Source organism: Cryptomeria japonica, unplaced genomic scaffold (genome assembly GCF_030272615.1).
Source record: "Cryptomeria japonica unplaced genomic scaffold, Sugi_1.0 HiC_scaffold_467, whole genome shotgun sequence".
NCBI classification, from domain to species: Eukaryota; Viridiplantae; Streptophyta; class Pinopsida; order Cupressales; family Cupressaceae; genus Cryptomeria; species Cryptomeria japonica.
This window is the reverse complement of record NW_026729287.1, coordinates 107,696-114,149: the sequence shown is the minus strand read 5'-3', so window position 1 is coordinate 114,149 and position 6,454 is coordinate 107,696. Positions and strand designations below refer to the sequence as shown.

Genomic DNA, 6,454 nt, shown 5'->3' with positions numbered 1-6,454 from the left:
AGCCAATGGCTTTTTCCATCAGCGGAGATCCAAATTGTTAATTGCTAACTGTTCTGAAGAATACATTACTTTTCAGGGATTTAAGAAAGAGGTTACTGCATTAGAGACAGCTTCACATCTCTGTTATATCATTGGCCATTGTTGCCCAGACAACGTGAAGGAATCGAATTTCCACCCTGTAAGTTTTGGGCACTACAAGAGGCTTGCGCCCCTCAGCCAGTTACCAAATCTATTTTCTCCATTTTTATGCCCGTGCAAGATCCGCTTTGGCTGCACGACAATGTGATTCCGTCTTCTGTTGCTGATGTGCCCCTGATATTACTGTACTCTACATTACTGATTTTCACAGCAGAACCCTACATCAAATGAAAAGGTGAACCCCGAATCAGATCTCAGTTGTATTGAAAGCAAAAACTGAGTTTAATTAAGGATTTAGATCAGATGTCTACCTGAGACTTGCAACCAGACCCAGTGTCACCTGTGTCGCAGTAGAACTGGTTAATTATTATTGGGTTGCTTACGTCTTCCATCTGGACATTGTCATATGTTATATCACTTGCCACGCCAGAAGCCCCCTGTTATATCATAGACAGTTTGTCAATGAACATTTCAAATAGTGTAACCTATTGAAAATCCCATGAAAATAAAAATAAACAATGATTCTTGTAGTTCTCCTTTATTGCAATTCTATATTTCATCTATCCTCAGCATACAGAAGTATTTTTTTTTTTTATGTTATTTTTAAAACAGCAATGATTTAATTTGAGATTATTGAAATAATTATTATACCGGCCATGTCTTGATTCTTAATCCATTCGTTGTTGATGTCAACTTGGCGCCGTTCACGTGAATCGAATGGACATCTGCTTTCGTGTTTCCTCTTCCAAGACTTCCAATGCTGCAAAATTATACAAATAATATAAAGAATTTCTCATGCCTAACATATTTGGACAGACATAAATTATTATTAGCTGTTAAGGGATTTGTGTTTATTTAGAGCGTTAATCACCTTATTCCATGGCGTGGACCGCATGTGATATCATTGATGTTAATATTTGAAGACCCATCACCTATCCCCACACAGTCATCTCCTGCAGTCATCAAACTTCAATGTACTCATATTTCTCTATTCACATATAATCTCTGCTATTTAATATTATATTTAAGAATAAAAGAAAAAATCTGAGATCATAATCAATCTATGATATGATTTTTTTTAATTATAATAGTCGCATCCATTGTCTTTTATCTGTTTCTTAGCTTGTAATCAGATAAAATCATTGATGTATCATAGAGTGTACTTTGGTAATCAAAGAATGTTACTGATGTGTCATGAAATATAATCCAAACTATTTATGATACAAAATATTTATCACTAAGATAATTCACCCTTGGAAATTCAAACAGTTTTATTTAAAACAAAATCTGAAAATGAAAATATTTGCACTTCCTCATTCCTTTACCTGTTCCAATAGTGGAATCTTTTATGACTATGTTTGTGGATTGGAACGTATCAATTCCATCAGTGTTTGGGCTGCTTTCTGGTGCCTGAATGGTAATACCCACGATCTGGACATGAAATTGAGGACTGTTTGTCACCTTCAGTCCACTCAGTGCACTCCCTTTCACATCATTGAATTGAATGGCCTGTGGAAAAAAGAAAGTCATATGATATGCATCTATAATTTTAGCGCATGTAAGTAGTTTTTTCCCATGCTTTACGGACCTATTTTTATTCATGCTTTATGGAAGATACTCGCTGCTTTCTGTTTTATTCCTGTGTATTGAAAAACAGCTGTTGCTTGCTTTATTGTGAGCTAATTAAAAAAATAACTCCGTTTTTAAAGGCTTTATTTATTTTTCCTCATTCATCTGCAAATTCTGTTTGAAAATTCAAACTAGAATCTTACTGTGCAGGTTTACGTAAAATTTTACATATATTAAGGTTCTAGTTTAGGTAGTATTTTACATATATTCTGTATCAGAAACTAGAAACACACAAGAGAAGTTCAGCAGTGTAAATGGTTACTAACCGTTGGTCTACTTTTATGTTTACCCCACCAATTACTTCCTTTTCCGTCAATAGTGCCCTTCCCTGTCAATGTAAATTGTTGAAGATGCTCGAACAACAACCACACATATGTGCTCTTCCAGCTGCTCGGATTTTCTGGGGCAACAATATTTCCATCGACCTAGTAAAATAATAATTAAAAAATTGTCTTGAGTTACTACGATATTCTCGAATCAGTGCACAAAATTACAGAATCAGGATCAAACATAGAATTAATCTACAGTTTGGTAAACTTTGAAGAAGGATTACTATTCTTACTACAAATACAAATAGCATAGAACTATACAATTTTTCGACAAAATGAGATGTATTAAATCCATTGGTTTTGAATCCTTCAGCGTTATGTTCAAATTTTACACCTGAAATGTGAAACCAGGCTGACACGGTCCCTGGAATTTTATGGGTTTAAATAGAAATAATTCTATTAAAAAATTGAAATAATTCTATTAAAAAATATACTTAATTATTATATCTATTCTTTAAAAAATAAACCTAACATATCTAGTTATAGGGATCCAAACATGAGTTCAAAAAGAAAGATAGAGATAATAAGATATAGATAGAGATGGAGAGGAAGGGATTGAAAGATAGAGATAGAGATAGAAATAGAGAGGGAGAAACAAGGAGTGTGTGTGAAAGTTTGAGAGATAAATTGAGATATAGATGGGGGGAGTAACAAGGAGTTTGAGAGATGGAGAGATAAATTAATTGATTTATATAAATTAAAAGAAAAATTCAAATATAACTGTTCTAAAATAAATTATAATTTTAATAAGATAAATAATTCTAAATTAAATTAAATTTAATAGCTTTTAATTATTATTTGTAATTTTGTAAAAAGAAATAAACAATTAAAAAAATAAATTAAACTTAAATAAAAAATAAAAATAAAAATAGAATAAACTAAATGCAAAGTCAAAATATACAAAAATCAAAATATTAATAAAAATAATAATTTAATAATTTTTATAATATATAATAAATATTTTTTATTAAAACATAACTAAATAAAAATATAAAAATATTTTTTTAAATTAATTAGATCTAAAATTTTAATAAACCACATACTTTAAAAATATAATTAATAGATTACAAACATCGTTAACATTAATTGAATCACAATGCAAATCCTAACCTTAAGATTTATCATATCTTAAATGATGCATAATATAGTTAGTTAGGGTATGTTCTTGCATTATTTAGATCAGATCTTTAGATATTGTATTGATCTAATAACTTAACTATAGTTATGTTTTTTTCTTTTTAAATTGGTTATAGGTAGGAGACAAAATAGCATAGCCTCCATGAAAACAATTCACCCTAGTCAATGAGGAGGGCAACCCCCACTTCCAAAGAAATGGCCCCAAGCCACACCACAAAAAGCCCAGTGAAAGGGCCCCCTTCAGCAACAACAACTGCTAAGGGAATCTCCAACCCAAGAAACATGGGGAAAACCAAGAAGAAAACAACAAGAAAAGCACTAAGATCATGGAGGGCCACCCACATCATAGACCACTCCTTCCTTGCTTCAGATCCTCCATCTAAAATCAAAGGCCCCCCCTCCATTGGGTGCACCATAAAAATGACCAAAAATTCCTCACCAATGAAGAGGAACCAAAGTTTCACAAAATCTAGATCCCAAACTGAAAAAGAGGATTGATGGCCAAGGGAAAATATATAGCCAGTAACCAGAAAAGAGGACCAAGAACTAAACCACAACTGTTGTCATTCGACCTTTCTCATCTTCATCTTCTAATTCTTCTGCATCTGCCTATCCATCCTCGCTAACAATAGAAGAAACACTACCTCATTCCTTCCCACTCATTGTGAACCTTGAATGTTGTGTTGTTGACAAATGATACATTCAAGTATATATGTTAAGCACTTGTCACTTCTTTAGTTTCACTTTCCAATGAAAGATGCACTAATTAGAATAGTAAGTTACGCATAGAATAATTGAAGCTTTTTGATGTAATTATCTCATTAAAAGGTTATGTATTAGCTTTCTTTTCCTTTCAATGAATCACTGATTTTCATGATGAATGAATAAGTAGCACTTTGTTTTATATTGGTTAGTTAACATAATTCAAGAGTAGGAAACTTAGAAAACTAGCAACTTTCAATATAAACAATGTCTTTGGCTAGTGCTTACGAGTAATGTCCTCGTGATTGAGCTACTACATTGATCACCTAATAAAATTGGAAAAACGACATCTATGAAATCATCCCTATAAATCACTAGTGAGTAATAAAGGACATTGTCAAGTTAAGATCCAAGGGATAGGAAATTCTAAATATATTGAAAAGCTAATTTCATAAATTTTAATAAACCTAATGTGAGTATTCAAATTAATGATTTTAGTTGGATTGAACTATTTTTTTTATTTTGATACATAGGATAAGGGTGACTTGATCATAGGATTAGGACCTAGTGGAATTAGGTAAACAAAAAAGAGGCCAATATGTAACCTTTTTACTTTATGAGCTTCCCAACATTTGTACTGACCACAAAGGAATCGTCTAGGATAATGACTTTAGAAAGGGTTGAATACCAACTATATAATTTACATCAAATTTAGTTAGAAGGTAGAACCAAATAGTTCTTGATCCCATTTAAAAGAAATGTATATAGGCAATTTAGGGATGGACTATGTCCCTAGTACGCAGGCAATCAAAGATGTGATTTTTGAGGGGTAAGAATTATAGTGAATAATTACTCAAGATAATCATTGAGTGAGGGGGTTCAATTATTAACATAATAATAGAGTAAAAGATATTCATACTAAGGAGGATTAGGAAGGATCGCTTGAATCCCTGAGGCTATAGATAGAATTTTGAGGTGGGTTTCATGCTTGTATATGTGATTACTTAATCTAAGGATGATGACCTCGTTCCACTTCCAATGGGAAGTGTAGTCTTTAAGGATGCAACTTAGGACTCAAATGGTTCCAATGAGTCCTAATAGTCTAGCAAGAGACCATACTTATCCCATGCTTAAAGAAGATAGGTGTCATATCTCAATTATGTGGATTCTATCACAAATGAACAAATACCTAACCTGTATGCTTAGATGTTGTCTTGAATTGGACTAATAACTATCTTGTATGGATAGGAGTACCCAAGTATACCTATTAATGAATAGTTATTAACTTAAACAAATACTAAGTAATTTAGCATACATATATACAACATTTTGATAAAGCAGACTTCATTTATTAGATCCATTGTTTTTTAATCCTTTACCGTTATGTTCAAATTTTACACCTGAAATGTGAAGCTAGGCTGACACTGTTCATGGAAATTTAGATTGTTAACCGGAAAAGTCTTCTCACCTGAAAAATACAAATTTATTAACGACACTTTACAAGCATCATTCCATGCATTAGTAAAGGCCTAAAAAGAATTAGAATATAAATAAGATATAGTATTTTGGAGTCCTTGTTAATAAGATGTAAACTTTATGTTACTCAAGATAGAAATGGTAAAAGCGGTAGTAAATAATATCTAATATTAGTAACAAAAGAATAAATGATAAGGGGACCTCAGCATTGTCATGTGCTCCACTACCCACTGCACCGTAATTTTGTACGTTAAAGATTATTCCATTACTAGCCTAAGTAGCATCCAAAGATATTGTAGAAGCCCTAAGATATCTATTACTTTCTGTGAATGACTTGGCTTCAATAGCCATGATGATAAAATGTAAGGCCAACAAGTCCAAATTCTTCACATAAATATTTTGACCTAGTTGAGCCATACATCTCATTAGAATTATAGCCAGTTTATACTATATTAGAAATTGTTCTGATTAATACTAAGTTGCGACTTGCAGTGAAGGGGATATTGAGTACTTGTTTTGTTGACACATAATTTAATCTGCTTCTCAATTAGTTCATATTTGTGGGAGATCGAATTATATATGTTGTAGCCAAAATATAGTTTTAACTAATTGATAACTGAATAAGTTTTAATTAACTAATTGATGGCTGACTAAGTGGGCACAATAATGGTAATATATGTTGGCAACTAAGATAAATATAATTTCATTAGTGGAAATAGTCAAAATAAGATCCAACTTTAGTCTTAAAGGAGAGTTAGATACTTTGTTTGATTAGTTACATTTTTTATGTTTGATATGATTTTATGTGAACGTGTAATGATTAGATAAAATAATTAAAAATTTACAAGATTCCAATCTGTAATCTCTTTCAAAATGGTCATACCTATCACAATGGTAACATTGAATATTTTTTTATCTCTATAACTATTTTATCTATTGAATTTCTTTCTGCCACCAATGGCCTCTAGTCGTCAAATTTCAAACCTAATACACCTTCCCATTATAGCCTTCAACAATTCTCATCTTTAAATCCCTTTTGGTAA

At 31.7% G+C, this 6,454-nt stretch overlaps 1 pseudogene; it reads right to left on the bottom strand.

The window, feature by feature from the left end:
- Nucleotides 1-783: 783 nt before the first annotated feature.
- On the bottom strand, nt 784-5,837 carry LOC131070527 (polygalacturonase-like; annotated as a pseudogene).
- Between the last annotated feature and the right edge of the window lie 617 nt (nt 5,838-6,454).